The sequence below is a fragment of the Plectropomus leopardus genome, chromosome 16, assembly GCF_026936395.1.
Source record: "Plectropomus leopardus strain MGB_pleo_1.0 chromosome 16, ASM2693639v1, whole genome shotgun sequence".
NCBI classification, from domain to species: domain Eukaryota; kingdom Metazoa; phylum Chordata; class Actinopteri; order Perciformes; family Serranidae; genus Plectropomus; species Plectropomus leopardus.
In genome coordinates this window covers 2,726,164-2,746,327 of record NC_142191.1, presented here as the reverse complement: position 1 = coordinate 2,746,327, position 20,164 = coordinate 2,726,164, and the positions used below count along the sequence as shown (strand labels likewise).

Here is a 20,164-nt window from a genome sequence, read left to right as displayed (position 1 = left end):
AAAAATTTAGCATTTAAAACTGTTTTTTGGTTTTGCGTTATTCATTTTTTCAAAGCTTTATTAAACAAAAATGTTAACAAAATAAAAATCTTTAAAAATAAAAAATCAACATGGACAACACAAAAATAATTCATATCCATATCACATTTGGGGTTTTTGACAAATACATTTTTGTCTAAAAATTTGTTTCATTTTGTTTTTTGTAAGAGCAAGAGAGGAAATGTTAAATTAAGATCAACCAAGAAACAATAGCAAGAGGGTTGTAAACCTAAAATGTTTGTTTATGGATAACAAAAACTCCATTAAAATAAAAAATAACAACATAGTTCAAGCATTTGTTACTTGTATCATTGTAATAACAGATTAATATATTTTATTATTAATTCATTAATTTATGTTTTTAAAAACTGTAACATCACTCATGAATTTACCCTTAAAGACATAGATTTTACTTAATAAAATATATCAGTTAATATTACTTATTTATATATTCATAATAAATTAATCAATAAATTAAATAAATTGTGTTATTCCTTTACCTGCATGCTACCAGCCAATCAGAGCGCAGCATGGCAGGACTAGGTAATTTGCAAATTGCAGAAAAACCGCACCTAATGGGATAACTGTAAAAGGTCCGTTAGACAATAAACTTAAATTAATCATTTTTATTTACACTGACATCTTTTTATAACATTAATATTTAACTGAGCCACAAAAAAATTCACTGTGGTCATGAGATACGACGCTGAAGTTAGCTTTCGTTTCGTCCCCGAACTCTAACACAAAAACCTTGAATCGGAATCTACGAATCTAAAACAAACTTCAGCGACGCTTAAAACATGGCTGCCGCTGAGTTTTGCTCCGGCGGTCGCCTGTCAAGCTAGCAGGAATTTAATTTGCTTTTTTTCTCTCTTTCAGTGGATTTACTGCCTCAATTATATGTGGACTGACTTACGAAGACGTCAACTCGTCGATATAACGTAAGACATTTTTATTTACCGATAACAGCGAGGGACGAATGAGTCAATTTAACTTTAGCTTTAGCCGAGGTTAGCCGCTGCAGCTAACGTTAGCTGTGTGGTTGTTTTTTAGATTAAATAAACTAATAAACTGTTTTAAATTCTACATTTCTGCGGTAAAATATTTATAACAATAAGCAGATGTCTAAACGCCAGATTCCGGGTGTAAACAGGGCTGACTCACTCTAAAGCGTTTTATTTAGTGGGTCAGTTTGTGTTTGTTTGCAAAAATACACAAACAGAAATGATCGATAAACATAATTATAATTATACAAATGCAGCGTGAATATAAACAGTACAGACTCAGCTCCTCTCCAGGACTTTTTTAAAGCCTTAAAGACGTTCAAAGTAATTCATCGGAAAAATAAAGCTTTAATTCATATTAAATGTCTTAAATCAATCTTTCAAAAGTCTTAAAAATGTAAAGAGTTGAAAAAATGAGATTTTATAAACCTCACAGTACTTAAAAAAAAAAACTTTTCTTAAAAATAAGAGTCATAAAAACTCTGGCCTGAAGCTGTAGAAACCCTGTTTAACCCTTTGAAACCTGAGCAGATTTCTTTGATTTGGTTAGATTTCTTTCTGAAACACAGGGGAAAATAGCAAGAAATGTCCCACAAATTACATGAAATTAGTAAAAGGTTACAAGAAAATTACCCCCAAAAAAGTAATCTCCAAAAACGAGTATGTTTTGCTGCGGCCGTCCACCACAGTACATCATTTATCTTCAGTGGAGGTGTTGTGGGACTGTGCTTCATTTATTAGAGGGGGGTGGCTCAGGTGTGACTTTTTTCATTTCAGTCAAATATAAAATACTGTCTTTTCAAGTTTTATGTCTCTTACCAAAGCCAAAATTAATAACACAAGTCCCTTCTCAGTGCTTACTTATTTTTAAATGCCTTACTGTTGTGCTGCACCCCTTACCCCCCTCATAAATAAAGAACAGTCCCTACCTGTATCTGCGCAGAGATTAGGAGAACACGCAAAACACCTAGTTAATCTAAAGTCAGATTTAGGTGTTTATACGACGAAAAAACTTGACTTCCAATCAGATTATCTCGGTGTGTCAGTCCGATTTTCAGAAGTGTGATTGAGTCAGTCGGACTCAGGTGTTCAGGTGTGTTTTCAAAGTCCAGTTTTAGTCGGACTGACACAATAATTTTTTTCTCAGGTTGCACTGACTGTTACTGATCTTCTTCATGATCTTTTGCCAAAACCTGACAGCCTCTTTTGAAATTACTTAAATGTTTATCTGGTATTTTGTAAATTTGAGCCTTGAAAATATTAATTTTAGTCTAATTGTGAGATTATATAAAGAAGGGAAGCTGTAACAACTAAAGTCATCCGGGAATGTGACTGAGAGTCTGCTGCATTTATTTTTTAAATAGGAAAATGCTGTTTGTGACATCCTGAAAATATGAATGGCCTTTTCCATTGTGCAGAGGGCAGAGATTAAAATAAAAGCCAAATTCTATGAGGCACTTAACAAGACAATAACATCAAGAGAACAGAAACAAAAACAAGCACCAGGGAAGGTAATTGCACTTTAATCACCACCGAGAAACAGAAAAACATAAAAAGCATTATCGCGGAGCCAAATATTTCCCCAAATAAACAATTAATATTATGATTTTAATGATTTCAACTCCCCAAATAAGGACAGAATTAACGCTGAAAAGGAGCAGTTTACATTTAGCTCCTGCGAAGCATACTGGCACAAACCGTGAAACAGTGAGGTATTGCCGTTTTCACAACCATTAGTCACTTTCAGATTTACACCAGCAGGGTGCCGGCAGAGGAAACGTATCCATTTGATATTCACAAGCTATTTGCTCACACAGTTGTTGGCTGACAAAGTTTATTGATTTGATTTTATGTGTAGCAACTACTTTTCCTTTTAGTCAAATTAGTAGAAGTAGATTACATCAATCCCGCTGATGTCGGCTGGATAATTCATATCTTAATTGACAGAAAAACAATTTACATTTGCTAATGGCTTTTCCAAATGGATTTCTGTGTGTGTTTGACTGCATTAGCGCTGCCTTCGCCCTGTATAGGCTCTCTGGAACGGCAGCTCGGCTCCCCTTCACGCATTTAAAGGCTGACAGTTGACCTGTCATGAATTTTTACTTCAACTAATGAACTGGTTAATTCCACCTAAACGCTTTATGGCGTGTTTTTCCTCTCAAACAAACAGCGGCTTTATAAGAGCGATGCATCAGCCCTGTCAGTGATTACAGATGAAATCTGTTTTTGTTGCTTCCTCCACAGAGGCAGGATGCTGTAAAACACCTTGAGCACTTGGGAACGTCTGCAGCTGGAGCATTTTATGGCTCCCTCTGTATAGATTTGAGACGTGCGGCTTTTTTTTTGTCCCAGTAAAGATTCAGGAGAGATGCTGTATCCTCGGCGGACCGAAACAAAGCAGCTGTGAAGGTGATGGTGATCATTCCTGACAGGTAAAATATGAGCTCGCTGACCTTAACTCCAGCATTATGAAGGGCACACACATACACACATGTGCAAACAAAGGCGTGTGTCTTTTTGTCTGTGTGTGTAGACGTTTGTGCACATCGGGCATCAAAGTTCATGCGTGCACAGAGAGAAATGGTTGCACGCGCACAGGTTAGGCATTTATATTCATATGTCACAGTGGGTGCACACAGTGATACATTAGCAGAATAGTCAGGTGTATATATGTGCACTTAATTCACTTTTGTGTCAGCCTGCAGGGAGCACACCTCCTCTTATTCTTCCGCTCCATCACTCAGCAGCCAAAGCTTTCAGTTAGCTCCTCAGCCCTAATTAACTGCCAAGATATGAATGCGCTAATCTGGGCTCTAAATCTTCAGTTCCACTGACAAAAGCTTTTACAGGCTGTCACAGCTGCATGATAAACAGCAGGGCTGCTTTCTCGCCCAGTGGACACAGTGCCATCTAGGGACCAGGTCTGGCAGCTCAGGATTTGCAGACTTGAGGGTTTTTGTTGCCATGCATACATAATGCATGTGGTGAAAGTGAAAAAACCTCCACAAACAACCAAGTTCCACTGTAATTTTGAGCAATTTGGCAAAGTGCATCTACTAGTCGCTAATTGTCCTGACATTAGAGTAATATTACCATAACTTCGAATGGATTATCACTGAAGTGGAACAAGATTTGTAAAAATTCAAGGAGGTTAGTTTCCCCCAGATGAGACTGGGTTGCGAAATATGAATGAGAGCAGAAAACCTGAGCTGCACACCAAAACTCTGCTTTACTGTTGCTCTGCAGTCAAAAGCATCAGCAGGCTCGCCAGGATGGAGACAGAGTGCGCACGGATGCTGAAGGGTGCATGAGTACCATGAGTACGTGGGTGCACATTTTATACTGTACGTCTCCTTCTGTGTGTGTCGGTGAGTGATGTTCAAAACTGAGCGAGTGTGTGTGCTGTCTGCACTACCCAGGGAGACGGGCCTCCTATCCGAGCCTGACAGCGTGATTGGATCCAGTGAGAATCCCAACCAAGCAATGAGCATCTCGGCGGCGACGGCGCTCCCGGGGGCCCCGTGCAGTCCGCGGGCCGGCCCCAGCCCCTCAGACCAGATGTACATGAGGTGGGATGGGATCGTGGAAGCAGAGAAAAAAAAAAAGGTGAGTGAACTGCAAACCGTTTCAGCTGCTGTGAAGGTGACTGCGGCAGAAGCAGCTGGAAAGATCTGATCGTAAGCGATGGCGGCAAATAATTGTTGAGGCCGTCTGACTGCGGTTCTGTCTGTGCTGCTGTTTGAATTCATAAAAACTCAAGCTGGAGTTTGAGGTGGTTTGGATACATTAAGTGATACCGATCAAAAACAGAAAATTTCAGCGATAAGTGGGACATTTTTATCAAGATTGTCAAGAAAACTATTTTGGCTCCTTTTTTTGCTGCTAAAGGTGACCCCATAACACTCTGCAAATCCAATACTGAATTTATCATGAGGCCTTTTTTCTCTCGCCAGCCTCTCGCAGAAAATAATTAATTGAATGAATGCTATTGGCTTCTATAAAAAGCTAGTCTAATTTTACTCCCAAGTTGTATTAAAAAGTCTTAAAAAGTCTTGAATCCCACTTACCTTAAGCTGCAGGAAATCTGGGTGAAACAAACATCAACAACAGCAGGATTTAGTTGCTCCAGTTACAAAGTTTGTGGTTAAAGCCAGTTTAACCCTTTGAAACCTGGAGTGACATCACTTTCCTGTGCTGCTTTCAGACGCCTTTTCAGAAGAATTTAAACCTTTAAACCTGATGAGATTTTTTTTTCAAAAACATTTGAACCTCTTGGTAAGAAATGTTCCACAAATTGCAACATATTTGTAGATTTAGATTTTTTCTTAAAGCTAAAGAAAAATGTCAATGGAAATAAAGCTAAAGAAAAATATTTCTATAATTATCATAATTAGATATTTAAATTTATGTCACAGAAATATTATACGTTTTTAAGCTTCTCCATGTCTTGTTTGCCTTTTTTGATTTTTTCTCTTCTTTTTTTTAAATTATTAGTGTTTGTTTTTTTAATCATATTTCTTGATAATATTTGCAGTAATTGCTATTTTTGTTGCGTTTTGCCTTCCAATGTTTTTAAAAGTGATCGAGGCAATTTTCTCAGGTTTAGCCCAAATATGAGCAAGAAATAAGTAAAAGGTTCAAAGAAAATTACCTGAAAATTAGGAGGAAAAAAGAAAAAAAAACCCACAAAAACCCACAAAGAAGTGCTTAAAGATTTAAAAACATAGAATTTTCAGCTAATTTTCAGATCATTTTCTTGTCACCTTTTGCTATTTTTTGTAGGACTGTTTTTTTTTACTGTGTTTTTGAAAGAAGTCAAACTAACTTCTCAGGTTTCAGGAGTTTAACTGAAAAAGAAATTGCTTAAATTACTCTACATAGCATCCAAAAGTTGAATTTGAAGTTTTAATACAGATAATATATATGATACAAAACCAATACTTATTGTCCGTTTGACGTCACGATGTTACAGAAATATTGCAGTATTATACTTCAGCGATTTTTTCCCCACACGTAGTAGAAAGTAAATTTTAGAAAAGAATGCAATGATTTGCAAATCCATTTTGACCTACGCTCAGTTGAATTTGGTACAAAGACCAGATCAATGTCCGGACTGATCGATGTTTTTGTAAATATGCCGTCTTTCTCGCAGCGTCAGTCCGTCTCAGATGAGCTCAGAGAATCTGCCGTGTTTCTGGATGTTGTTGATTTATGGATTTCTCGCTCGTTAGAGCCTGAGCATTTGTAGATGCAGCGATGGACTGACGGTGGTTTTCTAAACTGTTCCTCAGCTCATGTAGTGATATCCTCCCTACAGTCGTGTCAGTTTTTAATGCAGTGCGGTCTGAGAGGTCAAAGGTCACAGGCACTCAGTTTTGGTCTTCAGCCTCGATCCTTACGTGCAGAGATTTCTGCAGATTCTGTGAGTTTTTTAATGATAATATGAATGATAGATCCAACAACCATCTATCATGTCACTGTAATTTTAGACCCTTTTGCATTTTCTTACATTGTTGGCCGCTGCTTTATAGTTCTCCATGTTTCTGGATAGAATCAGAATCAGAATCAGTATCAGAATCCGATTCTAGATCTGGTAATCGTGGTTTGTGGTAGTGAGATTCAACTGTCCGCACATCACGACCTCTACAAGACGACCACACGGTTGCTCCTCCCGTGCATAGACAGCGTCGCTCTGCGTTGGGTCTCTCTGGACGGGCTTCCATCATAGATTTGCACAAAACTTAAGCGATATTGTCGAAATGTCGATAAAACACAATTGTGAGATGACTGCGTTTCCACTGAGTGATGCTTTGCGACCTCTCCTCTGGTGATAACATCCCAGTAACCATGGCGATGGATGTTAAAAACAGGTTTATTTCCGTTGCGGCCACCGCACTAGCCGTCATTGTTATCAATTAAAGGTGACTTGTGTGTGTAAATGGAGCGACAATGGGAAGGCGAGCCTCTCATACGCGGGAGCGGCCACGTATGAGGGATTTCTGGGAGGTCAACCTGTTTACATGTGAGATGTTCCAAACATGTTTTTTTTTGGTGTTTTTTTGAGCATTTTCAGGCCCCCAAAATGCTGTTGTCATGTGAACAAAAGGCCAAACCCCAACAAAAGTTTAATGTTTCATGCAAGAACTGTCGCCGTGTAAACGGCCTCGACGCTCACCAGGGTCACTGATATCACTGCAGCTGCACAGACAAGTGCTTTTACTTCATTTTTTTGTAGATTTCATCCAAACCTGTTTCAGAATCAGCAGTTTGAAGTATAATATGCTGATTAGAAACGTACACAGGAGGATCACAAAAACAAATTCAGACCAGTCTTCCGTTGGGCCTGAGAGCCGGCACCTCAGCGCAGGCTAATCACACATTCATGTGATGCAGCGAGTGATAAGAAATAAACTAATGACACTGAGTGTGTGACTGTTACTGTCACGTCACTCAAGTCAACTCACAGCCGGGTCGTAGCAGTCACCGTCTGGTTGCTGCGAGGCCGTGCAGAGCTGCTCCATGCGCTTCAGCACAGGTCCTCGCGGTGATGACACTCGAGCGTGGCATAAAGGACGTGATGAGCCTCCCACTCGCAGTGCCAGGAGAGGTCATTCTGGCACGGCGATTGGCAGGCTGAATGACTGGTCCTCCACACCTGTCCGCCATCAAACATGGAAATCACCCCACTCATCCGTGACTGCTGCATATTCCACGAGCACACAGTGTGCAGCACTTCATCTTATTTCAAAATGGGTTATAAATACAAATTGTTGCACAACAATGGCACAAAAAACATGTTTTTTTTTCTTCCTCTAAGCCCAGGAGAAAATGAGGTTGATACGGAGACTCAGCTGCAATAACCCATTCACTTATTGAACGACAGCGGCTGGATACACTCTCAGCCTCCAGGCTTAAACGAAAAAGCAGAGCATGGCTGCCTGATTGAATGGGTTTGTAATGCAAGCCAAATAGGTTTGTTCTAATGGGAATCAGCCTCGGTGGCTGCTGCAGAGGCTTACGCCAGCACTATAACAGCAGTAAGCAGCGGTGGCAAACACAGCGCCGCTGTCTGATTGGCTGTGAGAGGCAGAGGCAACACTAAGGCGTTGCTGTGTTTACTAATGGCCGTTTTAGTGAGGTAATATTAAATGAGCCTTAACTTTAGGAATCACAGTATTTGTAAGGAAGGGTTTATATGTTTGTATGTGTGTGTTGTGTGACTGTAGGTTATATTAGCGCACCAATAATGTGAATTTTCTGTCTAGGTGGGTGCAAGGTAACAAAGAGTGAAATTATTCCTATAAATATTGAATACAAACCAGGGAAGCAGCTTAAAATTTTAAGATATGACACTAATAAGCACAGTAACACCTCCTGACCTCCACTGAATGTTAGTTTCATTTGCCCATGTTTTAATATATTCATCAGAGACTTACGCTGTTAAAAAAGACAATTTTATATGTAAAAAGACGTCATAGTATAGCATCTTGTAAAATGTAAAAAAAAAAAAAAATAATTCATTGTATAGCATTTTGACAAAAAGTCATGGTAAGGTATGTCAAAATAACTAAAAAAAAGTCTTAGTATAGCATGTCAAAAAAGTCAGTATAATATGGAGAAAAATTAGTTTGTGGGTCAAAAAAGTCATAGTTCAGCATAGCGAACATCATAGTAAAGCATTTCAAATAATGTTTTAAAAAGTCAGTTTATTATGTCAAAAATGTTTTAAAAAAGTGAGAGTATGTAAAAAAAAAAAAAAAGTTGTGTAGCATGTGTGTAAAAAAGTCAGTATAGAATCTTGACACGAAGTCTTTGTTGTAGTTTTAAACTTGCTATACTAAGCATTTTTTGGGCTTGTTTTTTAGGATATTGGTCATGCAGTGGTGAGTTGAGCTGACACTGAGGGTTCAACTACAAACAGTATTTTTAAATGTGCATCCGACACACATTTCTGTGTAACAGTACATGTAGTGGGGAGCTGAGTGGCGTTGTTGGTGTGTCTGAATGTTGTTTTTTTTGGCCCGGTTGTGTGTCGTGATTGTCAGCTCTAAACATGCATCACCCTGCTAATGACCTGATTTCTGAGTCTTTCTGCATTCATGCAGACAGGGGAAGAAGCCTTCTGTGAGTCCCTCTGAATAGATCTGAATACTTCTGGCACATTTTAAATAATTTTTACTTGTCATACTGCAATTTATTCTGACAAGCTCAGACAGATGTGTGTTACAGTTCTCATGCATGTGCAAATGCAGATTATAAACTTTTTTTTTTTTTTGCATAGAGGCGGTCTTTTCCTCTGTGGGAAAACACAAATAAACACAAACCAGTGGGAAGCTCTGCATTTATTCATTACCATCTCTCAACCTGACAAAGTGGAGTAAAGCTGGACTAATGATGGGGCAGAATGTAAATAGGGAAACTAGTCTGCAGGGAGCAGCAGGACTGATCTATGAGTGTGCATGTGTTTTGCAACCTAATATAGCTTAGATAAGCAGACACTTTCCTGGGGACAGAGTTACAGTATAAAGAAGCATATTAGGGAGCCACGGTTCTCTGTGAGTGTGACTGAACTTGCCAAATGTGATTTATTTAGACAAATGCGAAGATATCAGTACTGTGATGAATGAGAGGGCGGAAAAGCATAAGTCAGAGATTGCTCATTATCTTCAAATTCAAGTCTGAGCACAAGTTTGAGCCTTGATGGGGAACGCATATTATTGCTAAAACTCTGCTCAACAAAGCAAAAACAATCCTAAATCTTCAATTTCATAGTCTACAGGTATCTGTAAGACTCTCTGGACACCCCATCCGTCTGTGTTTAGTGCTAAACCCTCTAAGTGAGCCGGCCTCCATGAGTCAATAGATAAATGTAAAATCTACAGCATGTTTAAGGAGTCACTAAACAAGTGCCGTCATGTTTGCTTGGAGAATTGTTCAAGATTTTCTCTGGACCTCGGCTTTCCACATGTACCCAGAACTTAAAAGGGGAAAGAGGGATTGAGCGAGGGCTTAGTACAGCTTCGCAGCTCATTTTTGCTCTAAGCTTGGTTGAGCTTTGCTTTTCTCCGGATGCTGCTTCATAAAACACAGACACATTTTGTCCGTCTGGACCTGTAATCGCCCGGACTATGTGGAGCACTTATTTTTGCCTTTGTTAATAAGTCTGTAAAAAAAACTTTGCCTCAGTTAAAAACAAGGCTTTTCTTTTTTTAAAATGATGTTGAAGAGATACCAGCAGTGTTTCCTAAGAGGATGAGACAGTAAATTAGGACTGTAGTGGGTTCAAAAATGCCAAAACTCACATAAGCTTTGATTTTTATTAAGGAGACTTAGCTGTCAATTAATTTTCTTCTCTTTGAATATTACAAGCTGCTGTACAAAAGACACCTGCAGGAGCTTTTAAAGGATTTGTGTTGTACAGCTGACACACGCAAAGCTCCAAAAAACCCCACAAGCTTGGATTTACTAAAGGTACTTGAATCATTCTTCTTTTGGGAAGTGAACTTCCATAAATTCATACTTGCAGGTCTGTTTCACTCTCCAAAGTAGCATAAAATTAATTTAGCTTTTTTGGAGAGTAATCAACCGTTACAATGTCACAATACCAAGCTGCAGGGATGTCATTTTTTTGTAGGTCCTCCTGGAAGTAAATGGGGCTCGAGCGGGTTCTTCTGCCTCATCCCGTTCCTGCTCGGGCCCTGGACGGCACGGTCACACACCAGACCCTCCAGATTCCTATGCTCCTATCCGGTAACCACCGTGAGTCCATCCGGTTCCACATCGTCTGCGTCTCATCTTGGGTCACCCTTGGCTTCGCCGGCACAACCCCCACATCGACTGGGAGACCGGCACCAGGCCCCCCCATTACCTTACCTGCCTGAAGCAAGCCTCACTGCTCCGCTCCAGTTCCTCACAGAGTATCACAACTTCTGTCAGGTCTTCAGCAAAGCCAAGGCTACGTCTCTCTGCTCTGGCCCTACAACTGCGCCATCAACCTCCTGCCTGGCACCTCACCACGTAAGGGCCGCCTATACTCCCTGTCCGCCCCTGAAAGAAAGGCCAGAGAGTTATTAATAACTCTCTGGCTGTAGGCATCATCCGCCCCTCTTCATCCCCAGCTGGGGCGGGCTTCTTCGTCGAGAAGAAAGACAAGACTCTGAGATCTTGTATCGTCTGCCTTTGACCTGCTTCAGGGGGCCACCATCTTTACTAAACTCGATCTTCGCAACTCCTACCACCGTGTCCGCATCAGAACGGGAGTTGAGGGGAAGACGGCGTTCACAAGATCAGCCTCTGACCAGAAGCTCCACCCCTGTGCCTTCTTCTCTCGGCGTCTGTCACCTGCCGAAAGAAACATTGTGAACCGCTACCATCCTTCCTTCTCCGTGTCATCGCCAGCTTGACCTGGGACATAAGGAAAGAGTGAGGACTGCCGCAGCCTTGTCCCAGCACCTCCCTGCCAAACTGCCTGTGCATCCCACAAGCCTTGAGGTTGGACGTGCTGCAGTGGGCCTACACCTCCAAACTCTCCTGCCATACTTCTGCAGCCAACTCAAAGCCTCCCATCAGGCCCCAGCAGGACTTCTTCAGCCTCTCCCAGTCCTGCATCGTCGATGGTTGCACATCTCCTTATTCTCACTGTGGTCGACCCCTTCAGTAAGACGGCCCACTTGGTGCTGCTGTCGTCATGGTGTCCGACCGGGGTCCCCAAATCTCTTCTGTCTTCTGGAGGAAATTCTGCAGCCCTTCCCTCTTGCCCCTCCTCCCTCCCAGCTGGGGATGTGGACTGGTCTGGCTCCCAGGAGTTTTAGACCCGCCCCACCCGACCTGGTGTTGTTTTTGGGATGTCGTGAGGCTGGGGCGGGGAGGTTTCTGTCACAGTCTGCTCTGCCTCTCTCCTGCTGCTGTGGGATTTTTTCCACTTACTCCACCCCCCACCTCTCCCTCCCCCCGGCCACTCCCTTCATCATCCACCTCCACCCCAGGCCCTCTACGAACTCTGCTGGACCTCTGAACTCTACTCCATCGCAGAACTGATAACTGACCCTACTAACCTGCAAGCTGATTATACTCACCTGTGCTCCATTCAACCTGCCAAAAGATTAAATAAAGGTCATTACCAGCTGCTCGCTGCTCTGTTGTGCTGCAGTGGGTCCTACCGCACCCGTTACAATAGTATAGTACGTCGAACAATGTCAAAATATGACCAAAAAAACACAGCTGAAAACCACGTAGTATAGCATAGCACACTGGGGGCAGCAACCCCAAAAGATTGAATGAATAACAAAAGAGAGAGAAAAAAACATGTTTACTGTTCATATTTCTGTTGAATATTGTGAAAGCAGAAAGGACTGTTTATAACAGAAGAAAGACACCGATTGTTAAGACAATGTAAAAAAAAAGTGACTAAAGAAATCTAGAAAAAAATTTAGGAGAAACATATGTTCACTGTTAATACTACTTTTGAATAAGAAATGACAAGAAATTTTTAAACCAGAGGAAATACTATGAATAAAATGAGGCAATTATATTAAGAAGTTGCATGTTTGATTTTTGCCATTATAATGTACATGTAATTTAAAAAAAAAAAAAAAAGATTGCAGCAGGGGGTCCGCGCCAGAGGCTAATGCAATTTGGGTGTCCGTAGCATGGGAAAGTTTGGGAACCCCTGCTACAGCATGTCGAGACACATCGAAAAATGGCCAAAAACGTGATGCAGAATGCAAAATGCAGCATGTTGAAAATAAAACGTCACAGTTTAGTATGTCGAAGACGAGGTGAACAAGGCTGCTTTATTTGTATAATATATTTAATACAACAGAGTAATTCAAAGTGCTTTACAGAGCGATAAAATATAAAAACAAAAAAAAAACAAAAACAGATTTACACTTGAAGACAAAAGCGATAAGATCTCACCAAAACGTCATAGTATAGTATTTAGTCTAAAAAAGTCATACTATCATCTGTCATCTGTCCCCAACGGCACAAAAATGACACAGAAAACCACACATTTGGATTTATTGATATTATATATATTTCCTTCTCATTCTATAAAAAATAGATGTTTGTGCCTGTTTGTTTTTACAAATTCATATATACTGCAGAACATTAAAAAAATTACAAAGACAAATGTAATCAATACAATAAAAGAGGTGGCAAAACATGGATTAACAGATGACACATTTTCATGATGAAAACACAGTATGTTGGTAAAAGAAAAATCACATCTTGTTCAAAAGGCACCAGTGTTTCGTTTGCGTAGATTTATGCATAGTGCAGTAAAAATACATCATGATGATTAGCACAAGTTGTTTATGAAGTAAACAATATGAAATATTTTGTAGTTTAAAATGTTGAAAGAAATGTAACAAATATTTTGGTGAAACATTTTTCAAATCCATCAATATCACTGAAGTTATTGTGAATAACATTTAAACACGTTACAGTATATTCTCCTTCACAGTGTCCTAACTTTTCTCACATCCTCCAAAAGGATTTCTGAAGTTTGCTGTCAAATGTCAGTCCTACCTTTCTGCTCTTGAACACCTTCAGTGATTGCCTGGTTGAGGTAGTAGAGGAGGATTAGTGTTGAGTGCAGGGCCTCCTACTGCGCTCAAGTTGTTCCTTCGTTCCGGATGAGCAGGAGGCAGGTAAAATTCGCTGTACGCGCTGTGTGTTAGGGTTGGTAGAGATATAGAAAAAGGTTCACTTGAGGTTGAGCTAATCTGTGAGGGGTTTGGCCCCGTTGACTTGGGAGTCATCCAAGTCTGAAGTGGTCAGGCGTTTGTGAAAAGCTGCAAGACAGGTGACAGGAAGCAAACGACAAACAGTTAAATTCGCTGTCTGCAACCAGTCAATGACATGGTGGATTCAGGACACTGTAGGGAAAAACAATATGATCATGAAAATGCAGTGATAGAATAACATCTCAAAATACATAAACATCTCGGTTAGCTGGTAAAAATGCCATTATGACCTGAATCACTAAAATCACAGTGAAGACAAAGAACTCATGCATCACCAAGCCATATTATGGTGATTTTGGCCGTTTTTTTGCAACTTTCTATGCTATGGCGTGTTTTGGCACGTTATTTAATGCGGTCTTCAACTGTTTACAGCTGTTTTTGGAACATGTCATTTTTTGACATTTTTGCCTTACTATAGCCTTGCTTTTTGGGTCATTTTTTGGACATGCCATATTATGGTGTTTTTGGCCGTTTTTTTTGCAACTTTCTATGCTATGGCGTGTCTCGGCACATTATTTAATGCGGTTTTAAACCATTTTTAGCTGTTTTTTGAACATGTCATTTTTTGACATTTTTGCCTTACTATAGCCTTGCTTTTTGGGTCATTTTTTGGACATGCCATATTATGGTGTTTTTGGCCGTTTTTGGCAACTTTCTATGCTATGGCGTGTCTCGGCACGTTATTTAATGCGGTTTTAAACCAATTTTAGCTGTTTTTTGAACATGTCATTTTTTGACATTTTTGCCTTACTATAGCCTTGCTTTTTGGGTCATTTTTTGGACATGCCATATTATGGTGTTTTTGGCCGTTTTTGGCAACTTTCTATGCTATGGCGTGTCTCGGCACGTTATTTAATGCGGTTTTAAACCAATTTTAGCTGTTTTTGGAACATGTCATTTTTTTGACATTTTTGCCTTACTATAGCCTTGCTTTTTGGGTCATTTTTTGGACATGCCATATTATGGTGTTTTTGGCCGTTTTTGGCAACTTTCTATGCTATGGCGTGTCTCGGCACGTTATTTAATGCGGTTTTAAACCAATTTTAGCTGTTTTTTGAACATGTCATTTTTTTGACATTTTGCCTTACTATAGCCTTGCTTTTTGGGTCATTTTTTGGACATGCCATATTGTGGTGTTTTTGGCCGTTTTTGCAACTTTCTATGCTATGGCGTGTCTCGGCACGTTATTTAATGCGGTTTTAAACCAATTTTAGCTGTTTTTGGAACATGTCATTTTTTGACATTTTTGCCTTACTATAGCCTTGCTTTTTGGGTCATTTTTTGGACATGCCATATTGTGGTGTTTTTGGCCGTTTTTGCAACTTTCTATGCTATGGCGTGTTTTGGCACGTTATTTAATGCGGTCTTCAACTGTTTACAGCTGTTTTTGAACATGTCATTTTTGACATTTTGCCTTACTATAGCCTTGCTTTTGGGTCATTTTTGGACATGCCATATTATTGTGTTTTTGGCCGTTTTTGCAACTTTCTATGCTATGGCGTGTCTCGGCACGTTATTTAATGCGGTTTTAAACCATTTTTAGCTGTTTTTTGAACATGTCATTTTTTGACATTTTTGCCTTACTATAGCCTTGCTTTTTGGGTCATTTTTTGGACATGCCATATTGTGGTGTTTTTGGCCGTTTTTGCAACTTTCTATGCTATGGCGTGTCTCGGCACGTTATTTAATGCGGTTTTAAACCATTTTTAGCTGTTTTTTGAACATGTCATTTTTTGACATTTTTTCCTTACTATAGCCTTTGCTTTTTGGGTCATTTTTTGGACATGCCATATTGTGGTGTTTTTGGCCGTTTTTGCAACTTTCTATGCTATGGCGTGTTTTGGCACGTTATTTAATGCGGTCTTCAACTGTTTACAGCTGTTTTTGGAACATGTCATTTTTTGACATTTTTGCCTTACTATAGCCTTGCTTTTTGGGTCATTTTTTGGACATGCCATATTGTGGTGTTTTTGGCCGTTTTTGCAACTTTCTATGCTATGGCGTGTCTCGGCACGTTATTTAATGCGGTTTTAAACCATTTTTAGCTGTTTTTGGATCATGTCATTTTTGACATTTTGCCTTTACTATAGCCTTGCTTTTTGGGTCATTTTTTGGACATGCCATATTATTGTGTTTTTGGCCGTTTTTGCAACTTTCTATGCTATGGCGTGTTTTGGCACGTTATTTAATGCGGTTTTAAACCATTTTTAGCTGTTTTTTGAACATGTCATTTTTTTGACATTTTTGCCTTACTATAGCCTTGCTTTTTGGGTCATTTTTTGGACATGCCATATTATGGTGTTTTTGGCCGTTTTTGCAACTTTCTATGCTATGGCGTGTCTCGGCACGTTATTTAATGCGGTTTTAAACCAATTTTAGCTGTTTTTTGAACATGTCATTTTTTGACATTTTTGCCTTACTATAGCCTTGCTTTTTGGGTCATTTTTTGGACATGCCATATTGTGGTGTTTTTGGCCGTTTTTGCAACTTTCTATGCTATGGCGTGTCTCGGCACGTTATTTAATGCGGTTTTAAACCAATTTTAGCTGTTTTTGGAACATGTCATTTTTTGACATTTTTGCCTTACTATAGCCTTGCTTTTTGGGTCATTTTTTGGACATGCCATATTGTGGTGTTTTTGGCCGTTTTTGCAACTTTCTATGCTATGGCGTGTTTTGGCACGTTATTTAATGCGGTCTTCAACTGTTTACAGCTGTTTTTGGAACATGTCATTTTTTGACATTTTTGCCTTACTATAGCCTTGCTTTTTGGGTCATTTTTTGGACATGCCATATTGTGGTGTTTTTGGCCGTTTTTGCAACTTTCTATGCTATGGTGTGTTTTGGCACGTTATTTAATGCGGTCTTCAACTGTTTACAGCTGTTTTTGGAACATGTCATTTTTTGACATTTTTGCCTTACTATAGCCTTGCTTTTTGGGTCATTTTTTGGACATGCCATATTGTGGTGTTTTTGGCCGTTTTTGCAACTTTCTATGCTATGGCGTGTCTCGGCACGTTATTTAATGCGGTTTTAAACCAATTTTAGCTGTTTTTTGAACATGTCATTTTTTGACATTTTTGCCTTACTATAGCCTTGCTTTTTGGGTCATTTTTTGGACATGCCATATTATTGTGTTTTTGGCCGTTTTTTTTGCAACTTTCTATGCTATGGCGCGTTTTGGCACGTTATTTAGTGCGGTTTTAAACCATTTTTAGCTGTTTTTTGAACATGTCATTTTTTGACATTTTTGCCTTACTATAGCCTTGCTTTTTGGGTCATTTTTTGGACATGCCATATTGTGGTGTTTTTGGCCGTTTTTGCAACTTTCTATGCTATGGCGTGTTTTGGCACGTTATTTAATGCGGTCTTCAACTGTTTACAGCTGTTTTTGGAACATGTCATTTTTTGACATTTTTGCCTTACTATAGCGTTGCTTTTTGGGTCATTTTTTGGACATGCCTTATTCTTGTGTTTTTGGCCGTTTTTGCAACTTTCTATGCTATGGCGTGTTTTGGCACGTTATTTAATGCGGTTTTAAACCATTTTTAGCTGTTTTTTGAACATGTCATTTTTTTGACATTTTTGCCTTACTATAGCCTTGCTTTTTGGGTCATTTTTTGGACATGCCATATTATGGTGTTTTTGGCGGTTTTTGCAACTTTCTATGCTATGGCGTGTCTCGGCACGTTATTTAATGCGGTTTTAAACCAATTTTAGCTGTTTTTTGAACATGTCATTTTTTGACATTTTTGCCTTACTATAGCCTTGCTTTTTGGGTCATTTTTTGGACATGCCATATTATGGTGTTTTTTGCCGTTTTTGCAACTTTCTATGCTATGGCGTGTTTTGGCACGCTATTTAATGCGGTTTTAAACCATTTTTAGCTGTTTTTTGAACATGTCATTTTTTGACATTTTTGCCTTACTATAGCCTTGCTTTTTGGGTCATTTTTTGGACATGCCATATTATGGTGTTTTTGGCCGTTTTTGGCAACTTTCTATGCTATGGCGTGTCTCGCATCGTTATTTAATGCGGTTTTAAACCAATTTTAGCTGTTTTTGAACATGTCATTTTTGACATTTTTGCCTTACTATAGCCTTGCTTTTTGGGTCATTTTTTGGACATGTCATATTATTGTGTTTTTGGCCGTTTTTGGCAACTTTCTATGCTATGGCGTGTTTCTACACGCTATTTCGTGCTATTCTAAGTCGTTTTCAGCTGTTTTTGGAACATGTCATTTTTTGACATTTTTGCCTTACTATAGCCATGCTTTTTGGGTCATTTTTTCGACATGCCATATTATTGTGTTTTTGGCCGTTTTTGCAACTTTCTATGCTATGGCGTGTTTTGGCACGCTATTTAATGCGGTTTTAAACCAATTTTAGCTGTTTTTGGAACATGTCATTTTTTGACATTTTTGCCTTACTATAGCCTTGCTTTTTGGGTCATTTTTTGGACATGTCATATTATTGTGTTTTTGGCCGTTTTTGGCAACTTTCTATGCTATGGCGTGTTTTGGCACGTTATTTAATGCGGTCTTCAACTGTTTACAGCTGTTTTTGGAACATGTCATTTTTTGACATTTTTGCCTTACTATAGCCTTGCTTTTTGGGTCATTTTTTGGACATGCCATATTATTGTGTTTTTGGCCGTTTTTGCAACTTTCTATGCTATGGCGTGTTTTGGCACGCTATTTAATGCGGTTTTAAACCAATTTTAGCTGTTTTTGGAACATGTCATTTTTTGACATTTTTGCCTTACTATAGCCTTGCTTTTTGGGTCATTTTTTGGACATGTCATATTATTGTGTTTTTGGCCGTTTTTGGCAACTTTCTATGCTATGGCGTGTTTCTACACGCTATTTCATGCTATTCTAAGTCGTTTTCAGCTGTTTTTGGAACATGTCATTTTTTGACATTTTTGCCTTACTATAGCCATGCTTTTTGGGTCATTTTTTCGACATGCCATATTATTGTGTTTTTGGCCGTTTTTGCAACTTTCTATGCTATGGCGTGTTTTGGCACGCTATTTAATGCGGTTTTAAACCAATTTTAGCTGTTTTTGGAATATGTCATTTTTTGACATTTTTGCCTTACTATAGCCTTGCTTTTTGGGTCATTTTTTGGACATGCCATATTATGGTGTTTTTGGCCGTTTTTGGCAACTTTCTATGCTATGGCGTGTTTCTACACGCTATTTCATGCTATTCTAAGTCGTTTTCAGCTGTTTTTGGAACATGTCATTTTTTGACATTTTTGCCTTACTATAGCCTTGCTTTTTGGGTCATTTTTTCGACATGCCATATTATTGTGTTTTTGGCCGTTTTTGCAACTTTCTATGCTATGGCGTGTTTTGGCACGCTATTTAATGCGGTTTTAAACCAATTTTAGCTGTTTTTGGAACATGTCATTTTTTGACATTTTTGCCTTACTATAGCCTTGCTTTTTGGGTCATTTTTTGGACATGTCATATTATTGTGTTTTTGGCCGTTTTTGGCAACTTTCTATGCTATGGCGTGTTTTGGCACGTTATTTAATGCGGTCTTCAACTGTTTACAGCTGTTTTTGGAACATGTCATTTTTTGACATTTTTGCCTTACTATAGCCTTGCTTTTTGGGTCATTTTTTCGACATGCCATATTATGGTGTTTTTGGCCGTTTTTGCAACTTTCTATGCTATGGCGTGTTTTGGCACGCTATTTAATGCGGTTTTAAACCATTTTTAGCTGTTTTTGGAATATGTCATTTTTTGACATTTTTGCCTTACTATAGCCTTGCTTTTTGGGTCATTTTTGGACATGCCATATTGTGGTGTTTTGGCCGCTTTTGCAACTTTCTATGCTATGGCGTGTTTTGGCACGTTATTTAATGCGGTCTTCAACTGTTTACAGCTGTTTTTGGAACATGTCATTTTTTGACATTTTTGCCTTACTATAGCCTTGCTTTTTGGGTCATTTTTTGGACATGCCATATTGTGGTGTTTTTGGCCGTTTTTGCAACTTTCTATGCTATGGCGTGTCTCGGCACGTTATTTAATGCGGTTTTAAACCAATTTTAGCTGTTTTTGGAACATGTCATTTTTGTCATTTTTGCCTTACTATAGCCTTGCTTTTTGGGTCATTTTTTGGACATGTCATATTATTGTGTTTTTGGCCGTTTTTTCAACTTTCTATGCTATGGCGTGTTTTGGCACGCTATTTAATGCGGTTTTAAACAAATTTTAGCTGTTTTTGGAACATGTCATTTTTTGACATTTTTGCCTTACTATAGCCTTGCTTTTTGGGTGATTTTTTCGACATGCCATATTATGGTGTTTTTGGCCGTTTTTGCAACTTTCTATGCTATGGCGTGTTTTGTACGCTATTTAATGC

General features: G+C 39.1%; 1 long non-coding RNA gene across 1 annotated transcript; it reads left to right on the top strand.

Annotated features, from left to right (window-relative positions):
- The first annotated feature begins 838 nt into the window (after positions 1-838).
- On the top strand, positions 839-4,646 carry LOC148186792 (uncharacterized). Its single transcript, XR_015779100.1, has 3 exons — positions 839-980; positions 3,291-3,478; positions 4,466-4,646. It is a non-coding gene; the product is annotated as an uncharacterized LOC148186792 (long non-coding RNA).
- Positions 4,647-20,164: the final 15,518 nt, after the last annotated feature.